This window comes from Ctenocephalides felis, unplaced genomic scaffold (assembly GCF_003426905.1).
Source record: "Ctenocephalides felis isolate EL2017-DRISC unplaced genomic scaffold, ASM342690v1 CF-g0.4_SCAFFOLD_03570, whole genome shotgun sequence".
In the NCBI taxonomy this organism is placed as follows: domain Eukaryota; kingdom Metazoa; phylum Arthropoda; class Insecta; order Siphonaptera; family Pulicidae; genus Ctenocephalides; species Ctenocephalides felis.
Genome location: NW_020539724.1, coordinates 8,927,388 through 8,943,832, shown reverse-complemented (window position 1 = coordinate 8,943,832; position 16,445 = coordinate 8,927,388). Strand labels below are relative to the sequence as shown.

Sequence of the window (16,445 nt, the reverse complement as noted above, 5' to 3'; positions counted from 1 at the left end):
TCTTATCCTAAAGAGAATGGGGTTCGTGCGCTGACGAACCTGTTATGAAATTTGTATCTGTAATCGTCTGCTGCAACTATATCCAAAAGCAGAATGTATTTCGCTTTTGCATCTAGCCCGGACACCCGGAACTTCATTTGGGGAAACATTTGCCTGAAAACAATATAAATTGTAAAACATGTGATGAAGATGTTGTCTGATCCACCCAAGAGTGACGAGGCCTGGAAAGAAAAATATACTGGAACAAATTTTGATATTTAATATATCTATATGGTTTGACTTGGAACTTTTATATTATAATTTTATATCTTTGATTATAGTTGAAATTGACTACTTTTAACATTTCAAGTAAATTTTGGGTTTTTTGCAAAATTGTGAACAAACGGTAGCCACTCCAATAGTATTGTTGAAATGATGAAAAAAAATCTTCAAAGTAGGAGGCAATTTAAAAAATGAACAAAAAAGCATAAAACTCTTTTAATCCTAAAGATTTATACATGGTTTAATGTCGTGTTTTTTCTGAAGATACAATCTTCTTTTTATCCTTTAATATTTCAACACTTCCACGACCACATCTAACTTTTTATTACATTTTTACACCAGATCTCATCCTCTGATATCATGATAGACAATCCCTTCTTCTCTTTAACAACTGATGGTAACAATGACTCTAATCTGTCGTTTGGTGTGAACACCGATGCGTAAATTTGTTACATTTAAAAACACGATCACCTACTGGGCTTTAATGCTTTTCTATTGTTGTAGGTGAAGTGTACAAGAAAAAACTGTATCAGTAGTATCTTTGTGGGTTTTGACAAATTTTAACGCAATGAATGGATAAGTTTAACCGCAAAAGAGCATCTTGCAGAAAATTTTGCGCCAAGATGTTCCGACAGTGGGATTTTTTAAATGGGATGATGTATAGTTGGATGGAGAATAATGTAATAGTAATAAGGGGATGAATATTATTGGAAATTAATTTTTTGCCAATACCTTGATGATGCCGGATAGTTTTGATCGAATGACACCGCAGAAGTTGATAATTAGCGTGAAGATAGTAATTCAACCTAAATATTAGGGCGAATTGAAGCTATATATGAATTTTATTTTATACACATTTTTAAATTTGGTGATTTGTGTGAATTGATATTATTTAATGAATTAAAATCATATTATGTCGCACATAAAATTCTAAAAATTGTAAAAATTGTAAAAATTATCTGTATGGTGTATTCAGGTGTATTGATATCAATTCCTAATTTATGTTATATTATGTTACTTTCGAATATGCATTTAAATATTTTTTATAATACTTCGGCTTTAAAAAGCAATGATGGTAATACTATCTAATTATCCTTTTCTAATCTGTCAATTTTTCAAATTAATTTTCTTCAAAATCTCAACCTTCTTTCTCCATTTATTTCTACACCCCAAAATGCTTATTTTGACAAGAAGCATCCCTCACTTTTGTGCATGTTTTTGTATAATATTAATATCCCTTGAACAACATAACATATTATAATATATGATACTTCACATAAAAGCTAACGAACTATATGATTATCTATCCGACCGCCCGCTGTGCTTCCATGTCAGAAACCAGGCGGATAGGTGTCACCTGACATTTTTTTCAACTTTTTCGTATGAAGAATTAGGTCTTGTAATTTGGTTGATGAATCAGGCAGAAGAACGTGTCTGGGAGATGGATGGTTTCACGTGAATGTTTTATTGAATACATAGTAGCCTATGGTAGTAGAAGAGATTTTTAGAAATTCTTACTCTGACTTTGATTCTCACAATCAGTAAAGTTTTATTCGTAATATTTGTAGAAAAGAGGCGATAGCAAAGCACAAAGGTCCGCGGGTAAAAAGGTCCACCACCGAAATCTCAATAACACGTAAATTTAAGAATTTTTTAACAACATTTGAAAGTAGAGGGAAAAGGATGTATAACCAGCCATTACCTTGACTCTTACGAAGGTGCTATCAGGAGAAAAATGGCAAATTTGAAAATCCTTAACAGAAATTTTTCTTTCGTAGTTAGTTTTTTTATGGTTGTGAGCACTGTTGTTTCGTTTACGAGACAAAATAATTTTTAAGTTTACGATTTTAAATTGTTTAATAAGATGTATTGTTAATTTTAAGTTAGATTCAACCGTTTTTTTATATAAAACCTCTATAAAAACTTACACCTTGGTGGGGTAAGAAGAACCAACTGAATCTTAATCTTGGCAAAGGTGTAAACAATAAAAATTAGTGAATAAAAAAGTAAATTATAAGCTAAAAAATAAATTTTATAAGAGATAAATTAAAAAAATAGTTATTCCAACTCTGCTGATGAATATTGTTGATGAAATACAAGATCAAGGTTATATACAGATATCTATAAAAATGTTAATATATTACCCGGGTAAAAGTTCAGTTGACGAAATACAAGATCAAAGCTATCTACAGTGTTATATCTATAAAAAATGTATCTACAAAGTTCATATTTTGCATTGGTTGAATAATGTAGCTGTTATTTCGTAAAATCCGTTTTTGAAATTGAAAATAAGACATTAGACCTGTTTACCTTCTGGCTGACCCATTTTACCCAGCCTATGGGGTAAAAAAGACCAGGTGACAAATTTTTGAAAAACAGTAAAAAAAAACATATTTCTACTTAGATTAATTAGCTGGGTGTTTATCTGAACATAGTCAGATAGATGTTCGTTTGATATGTTTTTTTATTGTTTATTTTTTGACTTTGTTAATGTCAGCAAATAAGTCGTGTATAGTTAATTAGTCATAATTGGATTGGACAACTACTGGGTTGCCATCCATTCAAAAAATCCATATAATAAAGTCAAAACAATTACTGAATGTCCCAAGTGTGACAGATTGTAATTGTAAAAAGACTTCGTATACATGTACATTAGTCATATACATTTTTTAAGTTAACTTTATTGTTTTATTTTATTAGATGGTATATAATAATATAGTGCGTCATACATTCTTTTTTTTCGTCAACAATGTTATAAAATTAGTTGGGAGGGAGATTTTTTACCTTATAATATAAATGATCAAAGTCACATTGGACCTTTGTGCCCCTTCCTACTCTACCACAAAAATAAATAAAATAAATAAAAACGAACAGTAATCTCTGATTATTCCCTTATTACACGGTATTTCTCATTTTCTTTTATATAAAACACAATTCCTTCAATTCCTTGATACCTTTGCAAGAAAATAAGTCGATATGATATAACATACACACACACTCGTATTTGTATAAATGTATTAATGAATATATATATGTATTTCTTCTATATATGTAAGAAGGTGTATATAAGGTGATGGAGTGCTCGTGTGCATCTCGCATGTCGGTTGGCGCCACCGTTGAGCGACCGTGTCGGGACTGCGAAGACACCCCGCCGGGCCCACGGCGTGTCTCGCGGCCCTTTGTCCATTACACAAAACCAACAACGGCCGGAGACCCGGGCGCGAATGTAAGACCATGGGTCGCGCGAAAATAAAAAAAAACAACTGATAATGGATAAGAGATCGTTCAAGTATTACGTAAGCAGATTTATTACAATTATTTAACCTCCCCATCCCCCTTGTCAGCAAAAGTAAGCTCTTACTAAAACTCTTACTTCCTACCCCCATGCTTACGTAAACATTTTGCAATTAATGTAAAAAAAATAAAAATACTACCTATGATGTAATCATCATCCAGACTCCCCTGCCCCCCATGTCAACCCAAAATAAGCAAATCAACAACCCCCCCACCCCCCTATAGTGCTTACGTAATACTTGAACGGACCCTAAATGGATAATTCATTAAAATATTTTACTTATTTAAACTTCAAGCAATGCTGTTACATCATTCTGGGTCTAATTTTTTATAAATGATATTTGAAAAATGATTTTGGAAAAAAAAATGTATTTTTGAATATTATCGAAAAAATTGTTACAATCGTGTCAATATATAGAGGGAGTGCTGTGGCAATTGGTAGGCGGCTATTTTTTGAAGTAAATTTTTTTTAGGCTCGACTAGGATGTAAATCCGTACAAATGCAAAATGCGTTAGGGGTCGTTCAAGTATTACGTGAGCACTATAGGGGAGCGGGGGGGTTATTGATTTGCTTATTTTGCTTATTTTGGGTAAGAATTTTGCTTACATTTGATGACAAAGGGGAGGGGAGGGTAAATAATTGTAATAAATCTGCTTACGTAATACTTGAACGATCCCTTACGGCCTAGTCGAGTGCCAATGATTCGTCATTCGCTCTCGATGAAATAATTTTTATTCGGGTCGATTGTGATTAGACGTCGTGTATGTGAATATAAATCTGTCCTTGTATGCGTACCAGTATCAACGTTGTATCCGTGCCGATATCAACAAGAAAATCAGCATAGATAAACATTTTAAAGTTACATTGTAGTACAAATCTTGATTTAATAAAATATGCTTGAATCAAAAAAATATTTTACCCTGTTCCTTGAAAATTATAAAACAAATTAAACATTTGTGCCGTGAACTAAACGTAGAACTATTGATAGAAATTATTTCTATATGATTCGTAGTTTCTATAAATCTTTGAAGTTATTAAAATGGAAAATATTTTTAGGCAAGACCAATATTATAGCTGTTCAAGAGATTCATGAAATTATATCGCCAGCGAAAAAGTAAAAAAAAATACAAGCGGTCATTGAATGTATGTTAATTTTAATTACATGAAGTTCTACAAATACGTTTTACTTCAATCGCGTGTGCACCTTACGCGCACTCTTTTTTAAGTCTAGGAAGTGGAATTAATTTTTAAGTATGGTTAATAAATAAGTTTGTATCAAAGTTCTAAAATAATCAAAAAAAATTATACTAATTTTGAACGAATAAGTTTTTTTGAATAGTAAACTATACAATCCTACTTTATAAAACGTAAACCTCAATAAAAACAACTAATAAAGAGTGAATGAATAAATGTAAAGTAACATTTATATTAAAAAATAATATCACATTTATAATACTAGTTACATTTATCTTAAAAAAAAGTTTCAGAACTTATTTCAATAGCCTATTATCTGTCGAATGTAATTTTGTCTTCGATTAAATAAGTAATTTTTGTAGCCTTCTTATGATCCTAACATCAATAATTACGCCATTATTTATAAAAAATGAGTACAAAAATTTTCATATATTAATATTAATAAATTCTTATAGATTACGACATTAAAACTATAATTTTATGTCCTTTACCTTGAATGTTTGAGAAGAAACGTCGAAACAATAAATGCTCTGAGACCGTGAATTATGATTTACAAAAAAGATGAGATATTCATAAAACAACTGATCGGTCGACACATGGGAAAAATATGTCGATATATTTATCAAATACCTATGATTTTAGTAACGGTGGACTAATATTTAGGCTTGGGAATGAAAGAAATGAATTATGATAGTTAAATGTAATTCATTATGCAAATTGATTTATAGATGTATAATTATGTCACAGAGTAGAGTAGATTATGATCAAACGATTTTTCAAATTTTATACAGATACATGGTTTAATGTTTTGCTGGTGTAATCCAATATCGCATATAATGTTTTCAAAAAAATCGATGTACTAATTTGCTACGGCAACATGTTTACTTTGTTCTTGTAATTACAGTGATTAAAGTTTTGCGCGTTACATCGGAGTGTTTAAATTCACACACTATATAATGACCGCTACATCAAACATGATATAATTTGCAGGTGATGCGTGAAATCCTATTAAAATATTGTAATTTATTTTTATTATGATCTTTTGTGCACGTGCATGATTGTGATACATAGTTCATATTCTGATACAAAGTTTATATAGAAATATACCATATTAGAAAATCCTGCATCTGTAGATTATTTTTTAGTCAGTAAGAAATAATTTAAATATATTTATAATTTGAGTAAAAATATTAAAAAACGAAAGTATATTATTTTTGTACGAAATATAATGTGGTATTTACAAAAACGATCTGTTCGCACCGTTTTTCTTTTCAACGCATATCATTAACGCTTGCAAGCGTTTTGCTAAATTATAAACATGTCTATATTACACAAAACACTTAATAATGCAAAGTGTATAAAAAATAATATTTTTTTTGGATAATTTCTGATCTCAAACGAAAAGTGTAATACAACATGAAGGAAAGGAAAACATAACAGTACAAGGAGTTTTGTAATCAGATGTAATGTTTTCGAGTTAAGACAACATGGAACACGCACGGATATCAAAATCTATATTTGCAGGTCGGGATCACATGGGAAAAGGATAATGAAAATTTAGATTTTGTAATGACCTTAAATTTTCTAAAGATCTAAAGATTTTTTAAATGACCTGTATTTTCGTTTTATTATATTGGTCATGAAGGTGACAACCTTCAAGGCATTAGGCTTTACACGGAATAGTTGATACCCCTGGTAGAGGGGGTAGCGGAGTGTTTTAATTGAACTAGTTGTTCACTTCTAAAAGTAAAGTCCGCGAAACAACATGTATAATAAATTATAAATAAATATATCTTCTTTCATTATAACTTAGTGACAAGTCAGTGATTGTAATAAGAACTGCAACAAATACATAATATACAAACAAATCGGTGTTTAATACAGTCCACAGCTACAAGGGTTAAATTATAACCCAACAACCTGAGTATCGAAGGAGAGTTTTAATACATTTTGTAACTACGTAACATAAGTACATCAATTATAGACAGGGCTAGTGGGATGCCTTCTAGAAAGCCATAGTTGAGAAGAAGCATCACAACAGCTCATAGACTATGTTGAGACAAATTTACGAATATACATTTTTATTTTACTCATGTTGGCTGAAAACTTTACAAGTGACTGATCACAGTTTTTGATGAAAAATTTAAAGAAACTTCTTAAGTTTCTGATTAAAAAAAAATATTAAGAAGATTTTCAAGAAGCTTGTGTCTATATTGTAAACAATGATATATTTTTGCAAAATTTAAAATTTATATAAATCTTTCCGATGACGTTCCAATTATCATCTTTCCCAAAACTTCCACATTTGACCCCAGCCGTAAGCGCGCGACCAAGCGCCGTTCGTTACGTTGTCTTGCGATACCTTGTTCGAAAAAAGTTCAAAAAATACTTAAACGAAGACGTCCACAAACAAATAATAATAAAAGCATAAAATGAGAAAATAAAACGAACGCGGAATGAAGACAGAAAACAAAACCCAAACCGAAAATTAGCGGTTGTGAAGATTGCCCCTAACTAAATATACGTTGTGCACAGTGTGCAGTTTATTGGTACGAGCTCGTTGCTGGAACTTTACCATGTGTCTGTATTTGTGTGTTTGTTTTGTCTTATGACCTGATCGATTGAGATATTTGGGAACGGAATCGATACAAGTTTCTGAAGTTTTAAAATCGGTTTTTGAAAGTTGATTTCGTTACGGAATTAATAGCAAAGGTGTGGATTAGTAGGTGCGCCGGAAACAGAACCAGCAATGTGCTATCCATTCTGATATATAACTGTCACATGGTATCATTAAATATTATTTCTGATGTTAGAAGGCATGGGTTATACAGGAATTTTCACAAGCATACTTTATTAAAGAAATGCTGTAACCAGTAAAATTGAAATAGAAGAATTATCTTTAAATGATATGCAGCAAGATCTTCGCGTTGACTAATCCCGATTGCAGATTCCACCAATGATGCATTTCCTCCTATATCTAGGATTGTGATAACGTCGCATCATATTTTTAAAAATCTTTACCGTTCAAAAGCTCTTTGGTTTCCCAGTAATTCTCTCGTTTATTTTACTTCATAACAGTGAGAAGCATGTGTCTGGTGTCAGTTAATGTAGGTGCTACAACGTTCAGGTGTTGTGTATGTTTTTCTAAGTGGTATCGCGAATCGCTCGTTGATCGACGCTCCGTGATATAACGATGGAAATGAAGTCATAACGAGGCCAACGATTGAAGAATATAGGAGAGAAAAAATATGATGTATTTGATAATAATGTGATAATTTAGTACCAGAAAAAATTCTAACTCATATATGGAAAGGACCCAGAAAGATAATACCAGCTTGGTAAATGACAAATTTTTACTAAACTAATTTAGGATAACATCTAACATCTGTCTATACAGGCAACGCACATCAGTAGTTGTCCTTCCTAGTTGCGATCAATTTTTTTTTTTTTTTTTTTAAGTCATTTTATTTAGCAATCAGAAATACATAAAGATTCCTATGATCTAAAATGACAATATTGCGATTATATTTTAAGGACTATTTCTGCTTGTACATATTTTGTTCCATATTTCCAAGTCAAATCAAATATTGATATTGTGCCCCATGAGTTTTGTGTATAAATCTTGCTATCTTATTCTACATCCAATTTACCCAATTATCCTCAACGCCCTCTATCATTATTTCAACAACTCCTTTATCTTTTCTCTACAAAATCTTCTAATACCAACCAACATGAGTACCTGATTTGAAAAAAATGAAAATAAAGTCATTTCTCTCGTGACTTGTAAACCCGGAGCCGATGCGTGTGTGCGCGAGTCATCAACACGCGACCTGTGCCTTCGAGGGTATCTTTATCACATCAACTCATAATTTTCGTCGAGCGTATACACGGCCACAATATCACGTATGTCCACTTTGCAATCATCTTTCCAACTTCTTTGGGTTAACATAAATGCCAGTGGCGGTGATAAATGAGGAACGAGGAAGGCATTGATGGAGTTCAGAAGTAGAAGAAATTTAGAAGTTTTTTGTAGTGCACAGCGTTGCTGTCACTGAATCTTTAAGAAGAATCTAGACTATCAACTCTTAGGTGGCAGTTGACCAAGAAAATATGGAATATGTTCAAAATAGAGCCATCCAATATTTAGAAATCTAAACATTTAACCAGATAGTATATGGTAAAGATTTTTTGATTACGGTGAAGGTTTCTCATATGTAAAGACAGTAGTGAAGATGGTTTTTTTTGGCAATATCTCTAATATCATAGATTTTTGCAGGAGATGCTGTTTTGAGGATAAGCAATATTAAATACCTTTCAAGAAATTATCTGCCTACCAAAACATTTCAAGTTTGACGTATTGACAATAAAATGGATTTAAAGCCATGTCGTTTATCGACTAGTATGAAGAAATAGACAATTATTACTTAGTCAGTATTCATTCGGTATTGCTCAAACCTCCAAGTAGTGTTATCAGTGTTATCAATTTGACCAGGAAGAACTTGTCCATTATCAAAAAACAGCTCTAAGTAAGTTTTTTATTACCTTACTTCCGATATCGCAACATTGCAAAAGCCGCTACTGATATTTACACTGAAGTAGGTGGAGATGAAGAAAGGATGTATGTAAGAGAACATTTTTTCCGAGCGGTTAACACACCGTTGTATATAGTTAGCAAACGATAATCATCCGGCACCAAATGGCGGTTTGGTACATCTCGTTTAATAGGCGAAGTAACACGACTTGTCTATATCGACAGGCCTGGAGTAATTATTACTGGAGAATACGGCCAGTGATGTTTTAATGGTGAATTAGCTAAAGTTTTACTGCTGATTCTCGATTATTATGACCACAGCGATTGAAAATTATTTAGTATTTGCTTCATTATGAATGTATGTGGATGACTTTTGAAAATGCCGTTATAGCGATAATAAATCAAGGGAACATGATATTTATGGTTTATTGAGATTACAAGAAGTTTTAAGAGAAGATAACATTTCCTATGCGGATTTTGAAAGCACGAGCCATGTGAGATTTTTTCAGCAAGAGCAAATCGAACATTTAATCATCCTTACAAGTTTGTAAGAGGCAAGTGTAAAAAATACAAAATCTGATAATTTTTTATAAATGTATCTTGCTAGAAAAATAGTGTATGTTTCTATTATCTTTTCCTAATTCCTGTTACCTTTTATGTTTCTTGCTTTATTACGTGCTAACTCATTCATGTGCGCTAATCACGATGCGACCCTGATTGTTGGTATAACCTCTCCGCTGTAAATAACATTAGCTCTACTCGGTGGTCTGTTGTTGATGGCAAGGTATATTGCTAACAACATACGTTTAAAGATCTTTATAGATGAGAAAGATGAAGCAGAAAAAAACTAAAAAGTAACGAGTTCAGACTATGGCATGAAGCGTCATGGATCGCCTCGATTGTTAAGGCGCGACACGAGATGAAGGGACCCAGTTAGGTGCTAGCCTGGAAGGAAGGGAATTGTAAAGGAAATATGGGGAATAGATACCTACTGGAAATATTTTTTTTATATAAAGTCATCAAATGGTTCAAGTGCCGATGCGTATAATTATATACAACAACCATTAACAAATTTATACAATATAAATCAATTAATGTTACAAAACCCATATCCATATACTCGTGTAGGCATCAATTAATCAACAAAAAAATTACGCACGTTTCCAAGAAAATGTTAAATTATGGGTATGTAAACCACATTCAATTATATAGTTAAACCTACTGGCAAAAAATCTCCTTACATATTTCACCTTTTAATTGTAATACAGATGTAAACGTCAGAAGCTGCGTGTGCAATATGATTACAACAAGCACTCATCATAAAACCAAACAAATTCACGGAATCTTGTTAGTTTCTTGCAAAACGATTTAGTATCCTCAGGAACGCATAATTATTACATAGATACAAATTAAAACGGAGAATAGTAGCGAGCAAACGATTTTCTCATCTTCAACTATTTCTGATGGTATTATTAAAATACTTTGATTCTGGCGTGCTCGGATATTCACCATCAGTGAGGATACTGTTAGTACCAGGAACACATTCTAAAACACATTATGATACTTTCGAAATTGGATGGGAAACGATATATATGTAATATACAAGGTTTTTACTCTAAAGGAAATACTGAAGTTTATGAAAAATCACGCTTATCAATGCAATTATTTCTAAGCATAATTCCTGAAGAACGACTGGATCCATTCTTACTACCTATAATGATACCGATAATTATCTGTTCTTAAATCTCTGGTCAAGAATGTCTAAATTGTTTTCTCCGATGACGAATTTGATTTTTTACAAAATCAACAAACAAACATAAAAAGTGAGCCACTATAATTACGAACGAAACTTTATATCTTATTGGAATTCAAAACAAAAAGGTGTTGATGGTCTTCATATAATTTTACTTCATAAAAGCCATAAGTGTACATCAGATTTCTTATACGAAAAACGTTTCGAAGAATTGACGTGCGAAGAAAAAAAATGATGAGAATGATTTTGTTAGTTTTTTTTATCATTTTTGTCGAATGTCGAGACATAATTAAGGCTATTTTGGACGTGTAAATATTTTAAACGTGTGGGGGCAATGTGTGGGAGATTGATGATATAATAAAAAATGAATTTTTGTTTATGTGCTCAAGTCTTCTAAATATTCAGTTTCAATTTTGATCCATATAGATATTCTTGAGAATTTAATTATTACGAACAACAATATTATTGACTTCAATTAACACTGATTTGTACTGAAGGTGCTTAAAACCAGTATATTACTATTATACTAAATTATGTATATTTTGCTGTATTTTGCGCAAATTTTCAATCTTACTTAGGAGTATTTTCATTAATAAAGCTTCTATCACATTTATTTTTTATTCTTCAGCCAAACCATTCCTCCATTCCTCCGACGACCCAAAACATATGGTCTGTTCCGAGGATCGTCCGAAACTCTAATATAAATTGTAGACTATCAATATCGGACAGTTCGAAATTAAAATAACAAAACGTTCAAAAAAACACAAGATTACCAACTGTTTAAGGTCATGATTAATGTTCTCGTTTATTTTTTTGTTTTAACGAAAATTGGTAGGTACTTATCGCTAGGAACCAAACGAGTCCTGACACCCTGACAGGAACGGTAATTATGTTATTGTGCGATGAGTTATAACGTTTATTACGTAGTAATATCTAAATTCTTTGAAATCGAAAAGGCCAGTAAAAATAATAGATGAAAATGAGCTCACAATAAGTCGAATTTTATGAGCCTTGACGACGTTATTTCGACGACAGGGAGGGATTTGGAGGAAGGAAATAAAATTTGTGAAGGTCAACGTTAAAGGATGAACAGTTTTTTATAAATTGTTATGAGACTAATTATTCAAATCAAATATTGTTGACTATAAAAATTGTTTTGAGACCAATTATTCAAATCGTATATTGGTGACCCCTTCCATATTGATATGAACATGATATTGCCCTATAATTTTAATGCCTATGTAGAAAATTTTGAATTACTATATTTCATTTATTTGAGCAGCATAATCTAATTATAATTCACATTATCCTTACATAATTTTTGCTGTCACGTCCCGACCGTTTCATATAAAACTCTATATTTTTTTTATTTTTTCTCTGTATATCTTCGTGAAGATTATGCAATTGAAAATTACGTATCAAATTGAGGGTTTGCTGTATAAACAAATAATGCGTCAAAATATTGTAATTTAAATATCGGGCCTGCTCGATCGTGCATAGCGTTGTAATGATACCTGAATAAGGTGAGAGAGACGTACAATAGGCGCCAATAAATTGCCTTCACCGAGATACAAGAACAGACAGTAGCCAATTTGGGGAATTGGGAAAAGTAATTGAAAATAAAATTAAAAATGTTTACTTATAATATAATTTTTTTTTATATTTTTAACAGCAACCAGAACCTTGCGTCCTATGAGCTGTTGGGCTGAAACTTCTCCTTACTTCGTATTTTTAGATGGAAACCCAATGGTTAATCCATCCATATTTGATGATTTTTGTTATTAGAATTAATCTAATAGGGCTGACTTTTTATTGGTGCTGCAATGCCGGGCAAGGACTATTTTCACTTGGAAACATATTGCTATCTATATTTTCAAGTGAAAATCGTTGTCACTGCTGCCTGAAGACAGGCTGCTCGAAGTGGGTATCGAACCCGAGACCTCTGAAACAAGTCCCGTCGCTCTTAACCGCTTACCTACGGGCGAGCCCATATAATATAAAAATAAAACAATTCATGGAATTAATAAATAACTCAATAATCGTGCAAAAAACATCATCATTACTCTTCAGCGTTCTTTTTCTAACCATTTCCCCACGTGAGCTTCATCGACTTCTGCTACTACCGAACTGAAAAAATCAGCAAATTGTCTTACTTTATCCACCATTAACGCAAGAAGTAAAATTTATTACATTACCATCGTGTTTTATTTCCGATACTTAGTATGTTTAGAGAACTTGCGAACAAGATAAGCCGATCTCAATAGTACATTATAAAACAATTTATCGACTTCGGTTTACAGACTAATCGTAACTAAGTATTTGAAGCGCGTTAGTATTTCAAATTACACAAATTGATAAATGCAGCTGGCTATTAAGACTTGTTTTGTGTCTTTTGCTGAAATATTGATTTTTTTTTTCATAGAAACCGTAATCGAGAAGTCGTAGATATAAAAGTAATTTAGTGGCATGGGAACAAATGTTGTAAAAATGAGAAAGTATAGCAGTGCTGAGCTTTCTTATATTTTTTTTTCTTATTAGTTACAGCTTGTTTAACAAATAAATGACATTTATTTTTAAGCTTGAATAGGCATGAGTTCATTAATAAATATACTAACTAAATTTTCTTTACAAAGATGTAGCAGTAACATTTTAGCGTTGATGTATAGGGGCTGATAAATTAAATATAAATTGGTAGTAAAAGCTGTCAAAATGCTTTGTATTTGATGTGCAGGCGTTTTACATATGAAATCTAACCTAGAAGACGCATACACGTCCAAAAAACAATGTTATCATTACTGCATCTTTCATATATGCAATGATAACGCTTATGTGAAGTTAGGTTTTAAGTGTGAAACGCTATCAAGCACAACCAATACATAGCATTTGGACAGTTTTTACCACCAATTTATATGAGAAAAAGGTCCGTAACACAGCGTTGCCATAACAACTGTCTATTTTGTCGGAGAATTGGTCCCTATACCTCAGAAATTCTTGGGTTAACAATTAATTACATGAAAAACATTTGTAATTTGTAAATAGGATTTTCTAAAAAGATGGAAAATAGGTTTGACTTTCATTTTACACAATGAAAATTTTGTATTTATAGGAATATTTCATTTCCCTTGTGCCTGTTCTCAGAGCGATTCGATAGGAGTTCGTGTGTCAATAAAAATTCTAAGAAATCTGAGAATTAACGAACGAGCCGATATCTTTTTGTTTCGCTCGTACGATATTTTATATATGCGAGCGAATTTATATATGTTGTGTGCAGAACGAGGGAGCTCCGTGGGAATTTTTGCATAAAACGATACACAACTACGCGAAAGAACGCGCCGCTCGAACATTTTCTTTGGAACTAGACGCGAGCAAATGTGACTCACCGGCAACACATGACACACTTGCCCACAGATTCAAAAACGTAACAATTATAAAAAAAATATAATAAAAATTATTACTAGTGGGGTGCATGGCATCGTGCCTTAAGGCAAATTGCTGGAACTTTCCGTACGGTAATTAAAAATATTGGTACAGAACCCAAAAAAAATTACACAAAATGTGTACACATTATTAAAATCTCTATAAAATATCTGATAATTTGATGTACATATGTCTAATAAACATTTTTTACCGCCAAATGTCAATTTTTTAACTTATTTTTATTGAGAGTTTATAATCGCTGAACCTGCTTTCCAAAAAATAAACAGTTCTTCATCTTGTCAATACAAGTAGAATGTTTTTGAATTATTAAAATGGGACGCTCCGTTCTCTTAAGAACTGAGTTACCGTTTTTGGCACTTTTTGCCCCGTATCTTCGGAACTAGCCGACCTGCTTTCGCCAAAAACTAATCAGCACTTCTCATTATCAATACGAATCGAATGTTTTTTGAATTACTCAAGGCTTTGAAACGTAAAGATATGTAAAAAAAATTATTTTTGACTTTTTGCAATTACTATAACTTACCCTATGGAAAGTTAAAAATAGAAATAAGTTATAAACTTTAAGAAATCATCTGCAAAAGATGGTAATCAGACATAATATTAATGGCTTTAGCCTGTAAGAGTACTTAAAATTTTTTTAAACTAAATTATTCTGAACATAATTAAATATTTAAAGAGAAAATAATTCAATTTTTAAGATTTAGAAGTAATTTAAAGTAGTAAATCTCTACTCTTTGTGCATTTGTTTTTTTTTTTTTTTTTTTTGAAAAGGAACATGCAACCAAACCTTTTTATTATTACGTACTGATTTTAGTTACCGATTTCGGTTTATATAGAGAATAAATGACATTTAACAAAAATCATTTTGTATATCAATTATAAACTAAATTGATGTTGAAAATGTATGAATGATTTCTTGAAGGACATAACACAAAGTAAAGGAAAATTGTATGGATTTTTAAAAATGTTTATTTACCAATCGTTTCGTCGTAAAATGTTTGTCATCATCAGTAAATATGATGTATTTTAAATTAAATATAACGTACAATAATAGTACCGAAATGTTAGTAATAACATGGGATGATTACAGCCAGTAATAACTTTTTAAAATAATTTTTGAAGAACACAGGATAGCCAATGCACCCAAATCAAATTCGAACTCTGTATTCAATTAGATTACTTTTCATTGATATAAGGGCCAAATAAAAAGACTAACGTTAAAAAGTGGTATTTCGTTTTCCCGCATAAGTGCTGGAACTAAAATATATTACTTGTAATTCATTTACCAAGTTTGAATTATAATGTTACATATCAATTATCCACACAAGTTCCTCTTATTTAAATAAATGCATTCAATTATTCATTATAAAATTATTCATTACAAAATAATTGAATGTTGAAAAGCGCTGTTTATACTTGCATGTGCGACGAGTGCCGCTCCTATCGCGAACGAACGTGAAAATTATGCAGAAAATATGAAGTGCTGACTGACTTACATAAGTTTTAGTTGGTTCTTAGAATTTTTCGATAACAAAGGAAAAATAGACGAAGAAATTATTATGCAAGTTGAACCAACATGTACATTTCCAAAGGTCACAAAATAAAATTAAATAAAAAATAATAGAGGCACCCAAGTATGTCCCAGATTGGCTGATCCACCAAAACTCCACCAATATATGCAGTAATAGAAGAAATCAGTACAAATTGCATCCAAGTACAAGACAAGACTAGAATTTATTATTTCATGCTCGACAAAAATATATTTTTGATTTTTAGCACTTTTTTGCATACATTTTGTGTCTTTTATCATTTAAAAATCCCTTGGGTGGCATTGTGTGACCATTCGTCGGGCACATTCATTTCTTCTTCAAATGACCGGCTCAAGCTTCGGTAATCTTAATTGATATCTTTCACCACACATTTTTTACAATCCTTCCATACCATAAATATTGGATTAACTAATAAATTTCAGG

At 31.7% G+C, this 16,445-nt stretch overlaps 1 pseudogene; it reads right to left on the bottom strand.

The window, feature by feature from the left end:
- LOC113383176 overlaps positions 1–16,445 on the bottom strand; it is a 109,888-nt pseudogene that overhangs the window by 78,212 nt on the left and 15,231 nt on the right.